This window comes from Mesocricetus auratus, unplaced genomic scaffold (assembly GCF_017639785.1).
Source record: "Mesocricetus auratus isolate SY011 unplaced genomic scaffold, BCM_Maur_2.0 Super-Scaffold_2245, whole genome shotgun sequence".
In the NCBI taxonomy this organism is placed as follows: Eukaryota; Metazoa; Chordata; class Mammalia; order Rodentia; family Cricetidae; genus Mesocricetus; species Mesocricetus auratus.
In genome coordinates, this window is record NW_024429180.1 from 42,223,630 (window position 1) to 42,243,869 (window position 20,240).

The 20,240-nt window shown below is 46.8% G+C and overlaps 2 long non-coding RNA genes across 3 annotated transcripts; one reads left to right on the plus strand and one right to left on the minus strand.

Moving 5' to 3' along the window:
• The first annotated feature begins 362 nt into the window (after positions 1 to 362).
• Positions 363 to 5,675, plus strand: LOC110341034. 2 transcript variants are annotated; one of them, XR_002382914.2, is made up of 3 exons: positions 363 to 501; positions 2,303 to 2,460; positions 4,157 to 5,675. It is a non-coding gene; the product is annotated as an uncharacterized LOC110341034 (long non-coding RNA). The 2 variants fall into 2 exon arrangements; XR_002382913.2 differs by having other exon boundaries at positions 4,162 to 5,675.
• On the minus strand, positions 467 to 3,109 carry LOC106021196. The gene is made up of 3 exons (XR_001196528.3): positions 2,804 to 3,109; positions 2,104 to 2,168; positions 467 to 597 (listed from the first exon to the last, which is right to left on the minus strand). It is a non-coding gene; the product is annotated as an uncharacterized LOC106021196 (long non-coding RNA).
• Positions 5,676 to 20,240: the final 14,565 nt, after the last annotated feature.

Consider the following 20,240-nt stretch of genomic DNA (forward strand, 5'->3'; position numbering starts at 1 on the left):
CTGAGGACAAAGACATTCTGTTCTGGGACTTTGAGAAATCTAGCACTTAAGGAGTGTGAAGTCATTTTCAGAGGGCTACTTGCAGGGGGTGTTTATGCGGATGTGACAGCAGCAGAATCCCGTGCAGTTTGCAAAACTCTGCTCTGGAAGGGCTCTTGAGAGTGGGACCTAAGTGCTGTTGTCCTGTGTGAACAGCGTTGGACACAGGTGACTCATTTGTTCTCAAAGCAGCCCCAATACGCAGGCAGTTGTCATGCTCAGTGCTCAGACAGGAAGGGCTTCAGTCATGACGGGGTGCTGAGAGGCAGGGCTGGTCCACACTTTCTGTCATGCCGGACGCTCCCCAAGGAGAGATCTTGCTTCCACTCAACAAGACTCAGCAGTCGGCTTCCCTGCGACTTTGATCCAATGGAAATCTCATAAACTCTGCCCCTTGGCAATGAAGTTCAGCATTCCCCTTCATCATCTTGCTACAACCTGACAGTCTCAGAAGCAACCTAGGTCAGTGTTGCCATGGTTACCCTAGCAGGCTGGGGAGGGAGTTGATGAATAAAGCCCCAGGGTTCCCTTTGACTTGCAGGCTGCCTCCAGAGGTTCCTTGGAAAAAAGAGAAGAGAAATGTGTAAAACTCATTTCTTTAGACATTAAGCAATAGGGACATTTAATTTGGAAGTCACCCAGCTTGGTCTCCGGAATAACTAAGAATAGAGGTAATGAATTTTGTTTGTTGGTTTGTTTTTGAGGCAGGGTCTTGACATAGCCAGGGCTGGATTTTGATTTGCTATGTAGCTAAGGATGACCTTGAATTTCTGACCCTCCTGCCTCCACCCCCTAGTGTTGGGACTGCCGGATTTTGCACCACCATACGGCTTAAACTGCTAAGGACCCAACCCAGGACTTTTCTGCATGCTAGGAAAGTATTCTGAATGAGCTATACCCAGCCCTGGGCACGAGACAAATGGCAACAGAAACCCTGGCTGCCTCACTCCTGCTTTCTCTGGCCTTGGCGTCTCCTGCATATCACCTGTCCCATACCCTCCTATCCAGGGGCAGCTTCGCACACCGTCTCCTCCACGCAACCATGAGGTATTGGAAGCAATGACTGCTTCCCCACCTGGTCCCCAGGAACGTGTGGTAGAAGCAACCTGGCTGACCTGAGTTGAAACAATTTCAAGTCAGAAGCAGCTGTGTGTGCTTTTTGACCTGTCTTGGCCCAAATCGCGGCCTTAAAATCCTCCAGTTGGAGAAAAATCAATGCCTCTCCTATTTTAAAATTAGCTTAGAGGAATAAAAAAGTTGGGATAGGAACCTGAGAACTGATTGAAATCCTGGCCCTGCTGCTTTCTTGTTGGTGATTTGGTGGAAGTCTTTAACCTGTATTGGAACTTGAGTTTATGGCTTAAATATCACAAGCAACCTAATGACTTGTTAAGAGAGAGGAATGAAAGAACACAGAACTCTTCCGTAAAGAAAAAACAAAGGAGAGAGTTTGTGTTTCTGTGTTGTTGAAAAAACAAATGTATTAGGTAAGTTATCATATAGACCTAAGGTCTCGCTTTAAATTTTGAATGCTATCAATCCTCCAGAAAGTCCTTTTGGGGGTTCCCTTCATGGTCAAAACCCTCTAAAGGTAACACCATACTGGATATTCCTATTTGTACACTGGTGAGGGCCTGAAAAATCTTCCTGGTTTGGGCTCTCTCCAATGCCCTAGGTCCTCTTTCCTGGACTTCCGGTCTGAAGGGCCCGAAGGGGTGTTCCTCCCAGAAAAAGTTGCTCTGATATCTGCTGGCTGCGAGGTTAGCCCCAGGTCATCCAGAACCTGGAGGAAGTGCAGGCTCGGGTTTGAGGCCTCTCTTCACCTCTAGGCTGGCTGTACCCTTCCTGACTCTGTCACTGGCCTTACCTCTTGTGCCTCAAGGGTCTTCTCTTCGAGCCTGTGGGCTCGCTAAAGACATCGCCCCCTCTCTCTCGTCCACTCTGATGTCTAGATTCCTGGGACACAGTGAATGCTCAAGACACCCACTCGAGTTGGGCATAGGGCAGGATATCAGACTGCCAAGTGTTCAATTCAAGACCTGAATCACTCATCTAATAACTTACCATTGCCGTCTGATTCAGTGGGAGTCATTCCAAGTACACGGAAATAGCTTTTGACTGTGCACTTACTAGTATTGTAAAAGAAAAACAACCAAAAGTCAGGGAGGTCAAGCCAGTGGCCAGCATTGCACAACCCAGATTGGCGGCGGTGGGGGTGTGTGGGGGGGGCGGTGTGCTGACAACCATTTGCTTCATGTTTTAGCGACAAAAGGACAAACTCCCTGACTGAATTTCTGAGCCACAGTGTGACCCATCTCACAGCTCCTCTGCGGCAAAGATTGTTCGGAGACACCTGGATTCCCCCGTAAGGATTCAGACATCATTCTGGCCTGCACCTGTCGCCTGGCAGAATGCACTCAGGTCAGCCCAGGGTTCCATGAGTACAATCTACACGCAGGACCCCTTTAAAAGACAGACCCCGCCCACCTACACTTTCTCTTTTCCTGCTCTTCTCCCCTCTCCCCTTTTCCCTGCGGTTCCCCCGGGGGCAGACAGGACTTTTCCACCTCTCTCTTCTCTCTGTCTCTGGGTCTCTGGACCTCTTTTCTCTTTCCTTCCCTCTCCCTTTCTAATACGACTTCTCACTTAAGCTCTGCCTGCCTGGCGTGTTTGTCCCTCCGCCTTGGTCACCCTCTCCTGTCATGGAATCCGCCCAAGTCCCCCTCAAGCTTTATCATAACACCCCCTCCCTGGCAGCTGGTACCTCTTTTCTGTGCAGCTGCCTCCAGCTTCAGTCAGCTCCTGGATGTAGCTCAGTGGGCTCATGAGAGTCTTTTCTGTCCTCACTGTTAGACCGACGACACTTCCACTGTTGGGTGCCTCATTGCGTCAGCATGGCTGATCAAAGTCCTTCCATGCTTCTCGCCTTGTCTAAAGACAGACTTTTAAGTAACTGTTTCATTGAGTGATTTCACATTGCACAGAGTTCGCCCTGTGTGTATGGGTCTGTTCTCTAGAGGAGTCACAGGGCTTGCCCCTGCCCCCATCACCACTGATTCCAGAACATTCCCATCACTCCCAAAGACGCTCATACCCTCCAGTGCTCACCACTTTCCCCACCTGCTGGCATCCCCCTGGCTGTCCCCTGGTAGTCCCTGGCTGTCCCCTGGCAGCCCCCTGGCTGTCCCCTGGCAGCCCCCTGCCTGGCCCCTGGCAGCCCCCTGCCTGTCCCCTGGCAGCCCCCTGTCTGTCCCCTGGCAGTCCCTGGCTGCTCCTCCTCTGGACCCTCCCATTCTTCACACTGCATCTAGAGGGAATTACGCATTCTGTGTCCTTTTGTGTCCAGGTCCTTTACTAGCACAGTGTTGTCACAGTTCACTCATGTATCCGTATCAGTACCTCAGTCTTTCTTTAGGGACAAATACTCCAATGTGTGGGTTTGGTTTATTCCTTTACCCACTGATGGATGTTTCAGTTCTCTCCGCTTCGGGAAAATTTGTATACAGTTGTGCGAGCAAATACTTTTAGTTATTTGTGTAACTACTTACAAGTGAAATTTCTAGGCATTTGTCATTTAGCGAGTAGTTTCAGTTTCTTAACTGTGGGACAAGGGTCCTCCACAGTTAAGGCACATGCAGACCACTGGCATCTAAAAAGGGTTCCTGTAGAGTCCTAGAACCCTCCTCTTTTGGGTCATCATACCCTGACCCTTCCTGTGGCCCTCCCCTGGGGGGTGCCAGCCTTTAACCTTTGAATGGAGACAACCCATCCAAGCTCTCCTCAAACAACTAGGAATTCTTCAGCGAAGAAAACAAAAAGCCCTGTTCTTATGGAAGCCGTGTTACCGTGGGATGGAGTAGGCAAACAAATACAATTCTACTAATAGGCATACATGTGTATAGCTGGCTATCTACCAGAACTGCTTCCTTAGCCAGTGTGGAATTATTCCTGTCTCAGCAGGTGCAAAGATCACATTGTCTGTTTCTTCTCTATCCAGTTGTGGTCATGTAATTAGTCTTTGGCAGTCAGGTGTGAACAGAAGAGACTAGTCTCTTCTAGAAGAGGCCTTTAAGGCATAGGTGGGCTTTCTCTTGACTCTTTCTCTCTGTATTTTCAGTACAGGGGTCTTCGAGAACATCAGCAATGGCAGGCCCACAAGATGTGAGGAGCCTGGGGCCCAAATCACCACGTGGAAGAAAGCCAATGGCTTCCCTGGAAAGTCATAGTAACACGGACAGACCAGCTAACTGCCAGTGGATGAATGACCACTGAAACGTTGGGGGTGGATTCTTAAACCAGCTAATACTTCTCTGATAATGTTGAAATTGAGAAGACTATAATCAATCAGGTCCATATTTTCTAGAAACATTTAATGTACTCTGACATTTGTTTCTGGCTTTGTGCCTTTTGTATCAGTCAATAGTTCTACACCTATGGTTCTACACCGTGGTTCCTGACTCCTTTGGGGGTCGCACATCAGATATCAGACATTTATATTACGATTCATAACAGTAGCAAGATTACAGTTCTGAAGTAGTAACTAAAATAATGTTACGGTTGGGGTCACCACAGGTCCAGAACCACTGCTCTAAGCCAACCCTTCCCCTACAACTTCATTCAGAGTGTTTCCCAAAGCACGCTTAGCAGAGCTGGCAAGCTGAGAAGGGTCGCAGACGTAGGGGAGTGGGGGGAGGGGAAAGGATATCTGCATATTATACTATTGTAAATATATTAATAATTCTCTACCACTTCCAAAGTCTCCCCACCAATCACATAGTTTTGTGTCTGTTATCAGACATTTTTTATCCTGGAGTTCTAGAACTGTCACGTACATCTAGCAGAGATGTACGTAAGTGGGGGCAGCTGTTCTCGAAAAGCTGGTTTCTGTGTGCTGACAACTGCCAAGTCCTGCATGTGGAAAACCAGGAAGCCCATGTCGAGACCTGATGCCACACCAGGAAGACCAGTGCCTGCCAGGGGTCATTTTAAGGGGCTCTTCTCCAGGTCCTCCCTTCCTCCCCCTTCTTCCTCTCTCTCCCTAGCGTCATCCCCACCTCCCTCTCTCGGGGATCTTCCAGCCCTCTCTCAAGTTTGGGGTCTTCACTTCTATGCTTTGCTCATTTTTTTTTCTTACTTGAAGCATCAAGATTCCCCACTGTGTCCCATAACCCATAATCACCACAATCCACGTGATCTTCCTCTGCACCTACTGTCCTTAAAATAGAGCACACTAGAGCCAGGAGGTTGTCCTAGTAGACATTCAAATCATGGCTGTTTTCTGCCTTTTAAGAGTCTGAAACACCTGCCACAGCCTAAGCATTCCACACATCTGTATCAAATTGAACCAAGGGTACTGGAAACACATTAGAAACACCGCATTTACCGGAAGGAGGCACATGTTAGTTTGAAAACAACTGGTTGTGATGGCGACTGGCATCCTTACCTCTCAATGAGTTTAAATAGAGTCGGACATGGTGGTCCAAACCTGTACTCTCTCAGTACTTGGGATGCAGACACTGGGTTGAATCTAGTTTGAGGCCAGCCTGGGCTGCTTAGTACATTCTGGGTCAATATGGGCTACAAAGCAAGAACCTGTCTCAAACAAACAAATAAACAAAAACCAAACTGAAACCAAACCCAGGCAACTTAGCTGGTGGTGTAGAAGGTACAACTGTGGTGTAGCCAGCAGATACCAGCAGGTGTTTTTGGCCTCACAACAGATGTTTCTGGCTTCTCGCTGGGTGAGCTTGTTTCCGATCTAAGTTCACAGACACCTGCACTTTTGCATGCTCTTGCTCAGAACACAGCATTTCTCAGTCTAATGCTTCATTTTTCTCAGGAGTGCTTAAAACTGCAAACCAGCCCGAAGCCCTTCCTCGCGCTTTTGGAGTCTGCAGACCCCTGAGCCGTGGTTTCGGGCTGCTGCTTCTCAGAGCTGAGACTTCCCTCCTCCGCTCCATGACTGTAGTCATGCTCTGCTGGGCATCTGCATGCGGCCAGCAGCACACTCAGCACCTTTATGTTTCGTCTCTGGGACCCACACGACTGTTGTAGGAGTTGGTTACTGAGCGGACCCCGTTTAGCCAGGAGGGGCTCGAGGGATTGAACAATTTGTCTGAGGCCGTGAGGTGAGTGAGTACTGACAGATCTTCACTGTCAGGAACTGTCTGTGTTCCTTCCAGGTCTGTCAGACTTCAGAGTTCCCTTCTTGGCCACTGTGACTTGCAGTGGAGGGTGACACTCCTGACTTGCTCAGCCACCCATGGAAACGGATCTGTATTCTGATGCCTCTAGGAGTCCCCCAGTGGTGGGACAGGGCTGGGTCAGGCTCTTGTTGAAGGGGCAGGTCTGCTTTGAAGGTGCATTTGGGGGAATGGGAGAAAAACTGTCAGACTGCATTTAGCATATTCTTAATTCTCTTCCTTCCTTCCTCCCTCCCTGCCTCCCTGCCTCCCTCCCTCCCTGCCTCCCTGCCTCCCTGCCTCCCTGCCTCCCTGCCTCCCTGCCTCCCTCCCTCCCTCCCTCCCTCCCTCCCTTCCTTCCTTCCTTCCTTCCTTCCTTCCTTCCTTCCTTCCTTCCTTCCTTCCTTCCTTCCTTCCTTCCTTCCTTTCTCTCTCCCTTTTTCCCCCCGAGACAGGGTTTCTCTGTGTAGCTTTGGAACCCGTCCTGGTACTCACTCTGTAGACCAGGATAGCCTCTAACTCACAGGATTTCTCCTGTCTCTGCCTCCCCAGGTATGCGCCACCACCGCCTGGCCTTAATTGTAATGTGTGTGGTGTTTTCCTGCATGTATGTCTGTGTGCCGCAAGCATGCAGTACCTGTGGAGACCAGAAGGATCCCCTGGGACTGGAATTATAGGCAGTTAGGAGTCGTCATGTGTGTGCTGGGAATGTATCCCAGGTTCCACTGGAAGAACTGTCAGTACTCTTAACCATTGAGACAGTTCGAGCCATACGTTTCACATATTCTAATGCCATGATCGAATGTTTTTTTTAATTTTTATTTTATTTTTTAGTGTTTCAGTAATGTTTCTTGCCATGATAGCAGAACTTCAAATGTTTCATTTAGAAGCAATCTAACAGTGTATAGCTCAGTTCCCACCTCCAGGACAGACAAGAGACATGACCCTGGTGGGAGGGCTATTTCCTCCATCTTTGCTGGGAATTGGGAGTACAGGGTAGATGAGCAAATGCCGTGGGAACTCATCCTGCCTATAGCCCTGGGGTACCAGCCCTAGGGTGTTGTCTGTGACAACTGATAAACTGGTGGAGGGGGGAATGTTTTGCTCTCTTGCTCTTGCTCATGCTTGGTGTGATCTGAGACCAAGCGGCAGAGCACATGGTTGGTGCTCTTGACCCCAGGGCAGAAAGCTGGACGATAGCAGCGGGATCAGTGATGGCATCTGCTTTGCTCTGTATCTGTGAGTTTGTCTCTTTATTGTACCTTTTACTAAGTTGGTTATTATACTTTTGTGGGTTCTGGCTTCACCTGGCACCCAATGTGGGACTTATGGAATAGTTTTAGAAGGTAGAGAGATGCTTCATCCTCCAGCATTCCCAGAATAGAAGAAAACCACGGATTTGATTTCTTCCCTGGGACTGTGTTTATTACTGCCGACCCATCTAGACCCACCTGGCTCCAAGGTTTCCTCTGGAGGACATTGGTAGAAGACGTGCCCAGTGATTGTCTCTTGGGACTTTGAGGGTTGGTTTTCAGCAGAGGTTGAGAAAGTAACTCAGAAAAGTTGCCTGCAAGATATGCCCTTTGTACATTATTTTCCCCTCAAGCACTTTGCTAATTTTTTAGTCTTTATTGGCTATGTGGACTGACTCTTGCCTCCGGCTCCTCACTACCTCCTGTAGTCAGACATTTCCTCATGCAACTGTACAGTTCTTCCCTTACTCATTCCTTGATTCTGCATTTGCTGTGTGGCTTGTTTCGGTCAATGGGCTGTAACAGACATGTGAGCAAGGACCTGATGTAGTCTTGCATGGTGGGGCTTGTCTTGTCATGTTCTTTCCAGCATACACCAGGTTAGCCCACTGACCTAAAGAGAACAAGAATTACATGGGGCAGGTTTGATTGCAACTGGCCACACTCAGCCTGCATCCAATTGTGTCCAGCCACCATATAAATAAATAAGCAAAAATGCATGCATATTTCTTGGGGCCTCATTAATAACTGACTGCTAAACCAGTAGGTCTCTTCTAATGCATCCCAATGTTCTCTTTGCTTGAAGATGTGAGTCAAATGATTTCCCAAACCTTGGTTAGAATCTATGTTTGAATCTCTATGTTTTCAACTCAAGAGGGCTCCCTCCAAGTCTTGAGGGGAAGGGAGGGAGCTGTGGCAAGTCTAGAAGGGAAGCAGTTAGGAGATAAGAGTCGTTGTGGGAAAAGAATCTGTTACTGAAGAAACAGGTGGTTGTGAAATGAGCAACTCTATTTGATCTTTAGGTTCAATCTTCTGAGTGTTCAACCCTTTTGGGATACACCAGGACCGTGTGGGTGGGACTTTAGGATGTGCCAGGAATTTACACAGTCTGAAATGTGAGGTGTTGGAGGCTGCATGTGAACCTCAAGTCCAGCCGCAGCACAGAAGCCAGCAAGCCCTTTCAGGAAGGACCACAGAATATCTGTGTTGTGATAGATATACATACATAAGGGACATACAGAAAACAGTGAAGAAAGTAGGAATCACTTATATCTACACCCCAAAATGATTACAATTGACATTTAGAATTTCCCCCGAATTTTAATGCATTTTATTCCATCTTTAAAACAATATATATTATATCTTAATAATACTTCCATACTGTTAAAAACTTTGAAAATTCCAGTCTCCATGAGTGCCAATTTGTAAAGAGAAGCTTTTTCCTTGAGAGAAACCTTCCTGCCAGCCTGATTCTAGAGCTGCATCAGTCCCAAATAAACACACAGGAGGCTATATTAATTATGAAGCTGTTGGCCTTTGTTTGTTTCTTACTGGCTAGCTCTGACTTAAGTAATTACCCCATAATTGTTAATCTAAGTATTTCTCTTACTGGAGAATAGTTCCGGGCTTCCTACCCCATGGCGGTTACATCTCGACTCCCTGTGTTCTCCTTCCCAGAATCCTCCTGGACTCCTAGTCCCACCTATCTAGATTCCTATTGGCTCAACAGTGCTTTATTGACAAAAGACTTCCCCAACACCAATCTTTCGTTGTCTGACTATCTTGATAGTTGTGTAATCAATCAATTATCTAATGTTAGACAATTATATTTTTTAATATTTACTTAGTCTTTTTTTTTGAGACAGGGTTTCTCTGTAGCTTTGGAGGCTGTCCTGGAACTCACTTTGTAGACCAGGCTGGCCTCGAACTCAGAGAGATCTGCCTGCCTCTGCCTCCCGAGTGCTGGGATTAAAGGTGTGTGCCACCAATGCCCGGCTACTTAGTCTTTTTTTAAAGACAAGTCTTACTGTACAGTACAGACTGGCTTGGATCCTACTATATAGCTCAGGTTGGCTTTGAACTCATTATCCCCCTTCATCTACTTCCTCTGAGAGTTGTGTTTATAGGTCTGTACAACCAGATCCAGGTTGATTTTTTATAATGTGAATGGATGCTTTGCTTGCATGTCTTTCTGTCTGTCTGTATACAATGTGTGCTCCTGGTGCCCTCAGAAGCCAGAAGAGGGCATCAGACCCCTGAAACTGGAGTTATAGCTGATTATCAGCCACCATGTGAGTGCTGGGAATTGAACCTTGGTCTTCTGGAAGAGAAGAAAGTGGTTTTATCTTAACCACTGAGCCATTCTGCCATTTCTCTAATCCCATTTCCTTCTTCCTTCCTTCCTCCCTCCCTCCCTTCCTCCCTCCCTCCCTCTCTCTCTCTCTCTCTCTCTCTCTCTTTCTTTCTTTCTTTCTTTCTTTCTTTCTTTCTTTCTTTCTTTCTTTTCTTTTGGCTTTTCAAGACAAGTTTCTCTGTCCTGGAACTTGCTTTGTAGACCAGGCTAGGCTCACATCCTCCTGAGTGCTGGGATTAAAGATATGCACCACCACCGCCCGACAATAATAAGTATTTTATGCATTAAAATTTTCAAATCTTAAGATAGATTCCTAAAACTGCAAAATGAATGCTGTGAAGTTCCTGGGTAGAGTTTCTATACTCAGTTGTATTTCTATGTTTCTTCCTTCCTTCATTCCTTCCTTCCTTCCTTCCTTCCTTCTCTCTCTCCCTCCCTCCCCCTCTCTTTCTCTCTCTCTCTCTCTCTCCCTCCCTCCTTCTCTCCCTCTCTCCCTCTCTCTCTCTCTCTCTCTCTCTCTCTCTCTCTCTCTCTCTCTCTCTCTCTCTCTCTCTCTCTCTTTCTTTTCCCAAGACTGGATTTCTCTCTGTAACTTCGGCTGTCCTGGAACTTGCTCTATATACCAGGCTGACAGTAGTTTCAGGGAACCGCCTGCCTCTGCCTCCCCAGTGCTGGGATTAAGGCGGGTGCCCCCATGCCCAGCTTAGACAGGTGAGCAAGGACCTGCTATAGTCTGCCTCTGCCTCCCCAGTGCTGGGATTAAGGCGGGTGCCCCCATGCCCAGCTTCACTCTTGTCTTCTCACCAGGGACCTATGACAGTTTGGATTTCAGTTCTCTTTGGTTCTTATTCTTTGAGATTCTGCTGATAAAGCAAAAAAGCCAAAACCAAAACCACCACCAACAAAGTCATTTTTGTCCTTTACATGCTTTTGTGTATCTGACCCATGCTTCTCAGGGACAGCTGAAGCAGCTGGAAGAGAAAAACAGGTCTAGGGACTAAGCCATAGTGTGTGTCAGTCATGGAAGCTGGTTTCAATCAACTTAAGTGGGCCCCGGGCTTTGCCTGGCAATCTGACTGCAACCTTCTTCTCTCTCTTCAGTTTCCGATGATCCCCTTAGTTCATTCTTCATGGAGAAAGAAGTTCAAATGGAATAGAAAGAACTTCTATAATCTTTCTTTGCCATCTGGCTTGTATGTGCCCCTGTAGTCTACCCTTCCTGTGACTGTGATGTGGTGTAGTTTACATCCGTTTATCTCCCCTCCACCTAAGAAAGACTTTGGAGTCTATATCCAGCGTCCCCATTCATATACAAGCATACTACCTTTTCATCTTTCTAGTTCTGGTTTGCTTTGTTTAGAGGCACCATGTTGCTATGTTGTTCAGGCTGCTCTCGGATCACTTCAAGTGATATTCTTGCTTCATCCTCCAGAATCATTGGGACCACAAGTGTGTTTCACCATCTCCAGCCACTTCTCAGCTTTCAAAAAGGGCATAGTTTGCCAGGCGTTGGTGGCTCACGACTTTAATCCCAGGACTCGGGAGGCAGAGGCAGATGGAACTTTGTGAGTCTGAGGCCAGCCTGGTCTACAGAGTGAGTTACAGGACAGCCTCCAAAACAATACAGAGAGACCCTGTCTGGAAAAACAAAAACAACAACAAAAAACAAAACAAAACAAGAGCATAGTTCATGAGTTCATGTTCTTCTCTGGTTCCAAATCTATTTGTGCCTATTTACCCCTTTACAGCAAAAGTCCTTGAAAGAGTGCCTCCTCTCTTCCCATCCTTTCTACCAAACCTCAGTTGTCTTCACTGACAAAGTCGTCACCAAGGTCACTGATGACCCCCTCCCCCAGGTTTCCTCTATACATTTCCTTCATCTCCACAACTGACACATTCATTCCTGAGTTCTTACCTCACCTTGGCTCCTGGGACACTGTAGACTTGTGTTCTGCTTACTGTGGGACATTTCCATTCTTTACTGTCCCTCATATCTCTGTATCTCAAGGTTAGAGGCCATGTGACTTAGCCCCTGGCCCTCTGCTCCTCTTTCCACACACCCATTCCCTTTAGCCTTGTGATTTTCAAGGCTGTCTGTAAGTTTGCTGGTAACTTCTTTCTCATCATTTTCCTGAACTACAAACTCCTGCATTGGAGTGCCCCACCAGCTTTGGCATTTTGGCTCTCACAGGATCTCCAAGCAAACTTGTCTCAACAAACACCTGATTCCACATGGGCCTAGAACATGCAGCCTTCCTCAGGCTAATTCCTTCCTTCCAGTTGTTAAGGCTGAAAGCTTTGGTATCAACTTTGATTCTTCTCCCTTTGCTTCTCTTGACCCAAACTGTCTAGGATTCTGTTGGCCCAACCTCTTCGTATCTACAGTACTAGCAACCTGGTTCATACCACTATCTTCCTCACTTGGATTGTGGTAAGACCTCCCAGCTAATCTCTGTATGCTAGGCTTTCCCCATACTTTCCTCCCAAGTCAATCATCCATGTAGATGCTAGACTGACAACATAATCCTCAAACCACCTTCCTATGGCTTCCCACCCATTCCACAATAAAACTGAGGCCCTGGTTTATGAGACTCATGGCCACTACACTCTTGTTCATTGGTCTCTAGCCCTGAGGTCTCTTCAGTATTTCCCCCTACACAATGTGCTTGTACTTCAGGGCCTTTGGGATACACACCACTCACATGGCTGTGTCCTCTATCAGCCTCTTTCCTTCATTGCCTCCTTGGGCTCTCTCCCGGGGAGTGATATCTTGGGGAAACCCTGGTAGAGGGGAATGAAGAGTCAACTAGATAAAAGGGCATTGAGAGCCCCGCTAATTGGATGGAGCTGCTAAAACTCCCAGCTTGCCAGGAGAGACTCATTCAGCTTTCAACACCTTGGTCCACAGAGAGCAAAGCCAGCTGAGACATATGGCAGGATCAAGTTGTTTTCTGATAAGGGCTATTTCCTATCCTCCTGGTGGCCTAGGAAGGGACAGAAATGATGGTTAGCAAGATGATGGAGGAACGAGAACAACAGTTTTGTAAAAAAGAGTGGGGGATTAGGTAAAGCATTCAGATCTGTTTTCTATGCCACGCATTTCCTGCCTGCCAAGAGTGGGAGAAGGAGAAAGGGTGCTAACTGGGACTTTATATCTCAGATATTAGTAATCAGGACACTTCACAGTTTAATTTCCTCCGGGGGTGGGGGTGGGGGTGGGGGGCCCTGTCTCACCCAGCAGTACACTGGGAGATTTTGTGCCTACTTGAGTTTTCATCCAGGGTGGAAGAACCAGCTAGCAACTCATTTAAAGATAGTTTTAATCTTTTGTTTTTGTTCTGAGTTCTAAGGGGGAGTCAAAAACTGTCTAGCAACTTCTAGCCTGGAAGAGAAGATTCTTGTGAGTTAAGTCAGAGTCAAGAGAGAGGAAAACCTGGACTAAAGCAAGGAAGAGACAAACATAAAAGAACACAAGCAGAGAAAGCGGCCGTCTAGGATGAGGAGGCTCGCACTGCCATTAATACCACCCAGGGAAGGGCATGGCAAATGTCTACTTCATTTACTTATTTGATGTGTGCATCATTTGATTTGGCGGGGGGGGGGGATGACGGGGGATGGGGGGACGGGGACGGACTCTGCAGGTGCTAGATGGAGGCACAGGAGTAATGGCTAGTCATCTCGGCAGCTGCGAGTCTGGGAAGGAGTCTGTTTATTGGAACCTGAGGAGTGTAGAGGAAGAAAGAAAGCATCAGGCAGTCTTGGGACAGCAGAGGAATGAGCCCTACAGCACTAAGTGAATGTCATCATAAAATGAAGTCATGTCCCTGGGAAGCACCGAGTTACATCAATGGCTTTGGTAACTCTTTCCTACCCAAGCATTCTAGACTGTATTAGCATTCAACCCTCTGTACTCACTACCTCAAATCAACAGCCAATTAAGAAAAATTCAGCAATGCATTTCATCCTTCTGCCTTCAGCCAGATGAGGTAGGATGGACAGATCCCCTTTCATGTGCATGAAGAGGGAGGAAACAGATAAGATCCACACTTCTTCATCTTTATCATCATTTAAATTAATTTTTTTTGAGATTCAAGATCCGATCATTTATTTGTTACTCATCAAGACTTAATTTTGACTGGACTGAGACTTAGAAGTGGTCTCAGTGTGGACAGTCTTTTGTCTCTGTTCCTAGTTGTTTTTCTTTGACTTTTGACTTCTTTCACTCCCTTGGCCTAAAGATTTACATATTCTGAAGCCTCCTTGTTTCTCTTAGTGCTCCTCTCTCTCTCTCTCTCTCTCTCTCTCTCTCTCTCTCTCTCTCTGTTTTTGAAATAGTGTCCCCCTATCAGTCTTGACTGTCCTGAAGTTATGTAGACCAGGCTGGCTCAGACTCAGAGATCCTTCTGGCTCTGCCTCTGTTGTACTGGGATTAAAGGCGTGCACGCCACACCTGGGCCCCAGTACTTTGTTTAATCAGAGAACATCAATTGGCATTTGTGTTATAGGGTATGAGGAGTAACAGGACGCTGAATCGTGGGTGCTTTGGTCCTGGGCTTCTCGCCTTCTTTGTTTAAGGGCTTTCTGACAGCATCTTGGCAGACATTATCATCTTCATAGAGATTGAAAAGCTTTTGGATTCTGCTAGCTCTTTTGGGGCCCAACTGCCAAGGTACAGTTACTACCTGTTGGTCCTGGCATATCTCTGCTTCTTTTGATCTGTCTGTCTGTCTGTCTCCAATAATGAGGTTGAGAACACCCAGCATCCCCAGTGCATCTGAAAACAGATCTGTGCTTCCTCTCTCCAGTTCTATAGCAGTGCCCCTCACTCATCAGCAGGCGCACACTGTCGTGGGTGAAGACACCTTGCTTCTTGGAAAAACCTTGTCTGTCATTCCCGAGGACTCAGACCATGTAAGCCTTCCACTCTTCACCCAGATCATCAGCAGCTACTTCTGTGGCCACGTGAGTATCACAGAAAGTGTGAAGCTAGTGTTCACTGTCCACTCAATGAGTTTCCAAAAGTTGGCGGCCGAGAAGGAGACACTCAGCTTCATTTGACAAAGCTGACTGCTTGGAAGGCGCAGACACTATCCTTTTTAAGATACTGGCTCACAGATCAGGCAATGAAGAACGGAGATCTCTGAGACACAGTCCTTAATAGTTTCCTTTATTGTCTAGAATTTCCAAGCGGCAGTGGATTGGACGTGGTAAGTTAGGCTCAGGAGTCTGATCTGAGAGTTTGAGAAAGGGAGGCTGTGTAGGGAGAGAACTATGGAAGTCAGCAAGGGGCCCTTTGTAGATTAAGGCAAGTAGTCATCACTGGGTAACAAAGCAGGCGTGTGAGACTAGCCACGACAAGGCAAAGAACCACCCAGGAGGGCTACAGGGGGAGATGACCCAACAACTGTATCAGAACCATTAGGCCCAGTGGTTAGAGCACTTGCTGCTCTCCCAAAGGACCCAAGTTCAGTTCCCAGCACCCCTACTGGGTGGCTCACAACCACCTATAGCTCCAGCTCCAAGGTGTCCAAATCCTCTTCTGGCCTTTGTAGTCTCTCACACACAACCGTGTGCCATACAGCCACCTCCTCCACATAGAAACAGAAACCTGAAACTCCAAAATCTCTAGCTAGCCAACTAATACGAACAAGACCAAATCTTGATGTTAAGCTAGGAGAGGAAAATGCGGCCTCTTTTGCTGCTGGGTTAGGCAAAGATTGCTTAGGTACATTAAGACAATAGTATCCTTAACATTTTAAAATCATATCAGTTTTATTGATAATGATCCAAAGCTGGCCACAAGTCCACAGGCGTTATGTCGGCCTCTTTGATTTTAGTCATCCTAAGTGGGTGGAAAAGGGTGTTGTGACTGTCTTGGTGATTCCCTTTGAAGTTCCGAATTTTACTGAAGTCCAAATTATCATTTATTGATTTTTGTGCTCTCTTTTTCACATAACAAATGGCTATTTAACCCAAAGTCATAAAGATTTACACCTATTTTTTTCTAAGCATTTTATAGTTTTATCTTTTTCCATGTAAGTCTTTGGTCTCTTTTTAGTCTAGTTGTTTTATGTTGGGGATGGGACTTTGGCTTTGTACGGTGACGGGTTATCAAATTGTAAACACAAGCATGTATAGTTTATTATATGTCAATTACACTTCAAAATCAGTTCAAGATGATGTTTCAAATGATGTAAATAAGTGCTACATGTTTATGATGGAAACTTTAGAAAAAGGTATGCTCTTTTTATTTCAATCTTTGTCAGTTTTTTCTTCTGTTGTTGTTTGAGTCTTGGGAGGGGAATGTGGTTCAGTTGGTAGCATGCCTGCCTCATACACACAAGGCCCTGGTTTCAGTTTCCCATGCCATAAAGAGGAAAATATTTTAATATTTCTCAAAAATATTAATATCCCAAACATTAAGTAACAATGAGCATCTTAAAAACATGACCATTTGTTCCACTATTTAAAATGTGTAAGTCCTCTAAAGTAATAAGAATGTAAGCATCAATGCAATCCCATATTAGAAAGGTCTTAGAACAGAAGGGCTCAAGTATTTATGGAGAAAAGAATTGTTCTCCTAGATCCTTTCTGCATTATTTGCCTTTTTTTCTTTCTTTTAGATGGGTTCCCACTACGTAGCCATGGCTGTACCAGAACTCGCTGTGTAGACCAGGCTGGCCTCACACTAAGAGAGCTGCCTATCTCCCTTGTGTGCTGGGACCGAAGGCATGCACCACCACACACCATTCCCCCACCTTTTAGTCACCGTTTTTACAGTGTGCATATACCGTCTTTTAATAAGACACAGAGGTTATCCTTGAAATGTATTTAACCTTGTTAGTGTCTCTTTCCGAGGTATCACTGAAGCTGCTTTTGCTCTTTCCTGACCTTCCTGGGGCTAGCCCTGATCGACAACAGTGACATCAGAATGGGCCTGTCTCAGGAATGAGGACCTTGGCAGACCCTCTGAGCTGAGCAGCTAGAGCCTGCTTGCCATTATCATGTGCTGGGAGAGGCAGAGGGAAAGTAGGAGAACACTAACAGTGAGAGGCTCCCTTCAGGCCCTATCCTCATCTAAGAAGGCTGGGAGGTGGGCACCCCCCCCCCCCCCCAGCCTCCTCTACTCCAAGGTTACTGAACACTAACAGTGACAGGCTCCCTTCAGGCCCTATCCTTATCTAAGAAGGCTGGGAGGTGGGCACCCCCCCCCCCCAGCCTCCTCCACTCCCAGATTACTGTGGTGTCCCCACACAAGCAGCTCAGTCTGGGTCAGACCAATCTTTTTTTTTTTTTTTTGAGATGGGTGTTTCTCTCTGTGGTACTGGTTACCCCACAACTCTCTCTGAAGACCAGTGTGGTCTTGAACTCACAGAGATCCACCTGCCTCTGCCTCCCAAGTGCTGGGACCAAAGCTGTATGTCACGACACGTGGCTACTTTGACTTTTAAAATCTCTTGGGGCAGCTACTGGCTGTGGAGAAGAGGCTGGCAGGGGGAAGTAGGCCCGGAGGTCCTGAAGGGGAGATAACGTCTGTGTTCCTCTAAAGTGCTGTTCCAAATCCCTTCTAGGGTCACCACACAGACAAGCATCCTGGGAGAGAAATTTGTCCCAACAGCACATCTGTGTCATCTGCTTGTCTTTCCATCCCCTTTGTCAGAGTGGCCTTCCCTGGGACAGAACCCAAGTCTGAGCGGATGGAAGGAGGTGGGAGCTGAGAGATGACACCGAGCTGAGGGGACAGTGTATACCAGGGTGACAGTGAGGCAGCAAAGGCCCCGAAGATTCAGCAGCAAGCAAGCACGCCCGCCACGGTCCCTGCTGTCACAGAGCTGGTGTTCAGATGGGGAGGCAGGTCAGAGGACAAGATGATAACATTAATAATAATAATAACTACTATGTGGAAAGTTAAAACAGGACAAGGTGACAAAGAGGAAAGAATGGCTTAGCAATGAGTGACAGTCATTGCTAAGGAGCTCACTCATGTCTTGAAGTTGGGTCCCCACGTGGTAGATGCAGTCCTTGAGAAGTGATTGGATCAGGGGGGTTTAGACTTCATGAATGAATCAACCCACTGATGGCGTCATGATTCAACAGCATAGCTGGGATGTAGTAGGTGGCTGGTAGGTTCCTGGGGTGTACCTTTCACATTCTTCTTGTCTGTGGCCCCTCCCTGTCCTACTCTCTGTTTCTTGGCTACAAGTGAGTAACCCCTGCCTCATATTTCTGCTGTTGGGACATTTCACCTGTCTTAGGCCCAAAGCAATGTAGCAGCTGGCCGTGGGCCCAAACCGGAAATTGGAGTCAAAATTAAGTTTTTCTTCTTTAAAGGTGTTCTTCTCAGGGATCTACAACACCAACCAGCAGAACCACTGGGTGGACAGTTGGGGATAGCGATCAGCGAGAATCTAATGAACAGGCCCCAATGGCTGCTGAGGGAGCACGAGTCACCCTGCTTTGGGGACACGGCCCCTGGTAAGTTTCTCCTGCTGCAGTGGATGGCACACATACCCATAATGCATATGGACAGAGCTGACTGAACTTGTGCTTATTAATAAAAATAGTAAAAAGAGAACATGAAGCTGAGTGGGAGATGGGGTCGAGGGCACTAGGGGGAGTTGGAGGGAGGTAACAGCATGTGGATATGATCAGTATACATTGTATAAATGTAAGCAGCACTCAAAGGACACAAAACACTATTTAAAAAAGACAAGACCTCAAAAAAAGAGCAAAGATGTTAAAAAACAACCCCCCCAAAAACAAAGAGCAAGTAAAGAGACAAGCCCTAAGCACCTGCCTTTGAAACACTGCACCCTGGGCACTCTTGTCTTTGGAGATGCTGAGAGAGGGCAACTTCCTCTAGACGGGTTTCAGTTGTTATAGACCAAAGAGCCAGCTCAGAGCTGTGCAGTCCCGGAGTTTAATACCTAAAAAACAGAGGAGTCTGGGCTCTTCATCATGTGTTTGTTTAACATTAAATGTGTCCCTACCCACTCTTGAAGAGACATCCCTCAAGAACAAAGGCTCCCAATGTTTCAGTTGGAAAATTTCCTCATCTTAGACTTGGGCTTTTATTGAAATGTTTATCCTTTAGGGATGGGCTGTGCACAGACAGCAGCAAAATCACCTTGTGAATGCTATTCAAAGTAAACATCAGGGCTTTTTCATGGGACCTCCCTTTTCCAAGTAAGTACATGGAACATAAAAATCACGTCACGACTTTTATGAGACCAATGCCTCAGACTCTCAGTCAGGCCTGTTAGATTGTGCAATATCACCCTGTGTCCTAGGCACAAGACCTGGGAGTCTTGAAAATATTCAGGATGATATTGTGACACAATGTGTGTGTGTGTGTGTGTTTGTGTCTGGTGTCCATGCATGTGGAGGCCATGTGTATTTGCGTGTATCTGATGTTTATACATCAGAGGACAATCTCCAGTCTAGTTTCTCAGGTATTGTCTGCCTTGGTTTGTAGACAAGTCTCTCATCAGCCAGGTGCTCCCCAATTCAACTAGACCAGATGACCAGCAAGCCCCAGGGTTCCAACTATCCCTACCGCTCCAGCACTGAGATAACAGGTGCACACCATCATGTTTGGATTTTAAAATGTGGGTTCTGGAGACTGAATTTAGGTGCTAGCACTTAGATGGCAAGCACCATACAGATCGAGCTGTCCCCCTACTATCTATAACTCACTTAGAAAAGATTTCTGTTTTCTTATTTGTGCGTGCGTGCATGTGTGCGTGCATGCATGTGTGTATCGAGTCTCCCGATTTGGCTGCTGGGAACTGAACTCTGCTAGAGAAGAAAATGCTCTCACCTGCTGAGTCACCTCTCCAGCCAGGCCCTATAACTTGCTTTTAATAGTGGGGTCATTTGAAAGCAGGGAAGGCGGGCTTATAGACCCTGGGACCCTGTTCCTGGGACAGTCTCCAGTGGCTCCGTGCATGGAGGAGGCCTGGCATCAGGTGAGTGTTGCGTTCTCTGCTTCCACTTACTTTCCTCTGGGCCTGAAATAGGTGCTTCTATTTCTGTTGTGACCAACATACCTGACAGAGGCAACTTAAGGAGAAAAGATCACCCTTGGTTCACAGTTTCAGAGGGTTGAGCCTATCTGTAGTCATTTAGTTTCTGCACTTGGACAGGGCATCATGGCTGTGGGTGTGTGCATTGGAAGAGAGTTGCTCACCTCACAGCCCTTCAGGAAGCTGGAAGAATGCAAAACCACAGGCAGATGGAGGTAATATACCTGCACTGTTTGGTCTATTTCTTCTAGCTAGCCCTTGCCTCCTAAAGCTTCCACGACTTCTCCAAATCAGAGGAAATTTCCCCAATATCTGAGTACCAACCTTTCAAAAGGGAGTGTGCGTGCGTGAATGTGTGTGTGTGTGTGTGTGTGTGTGTGTGTGTGAG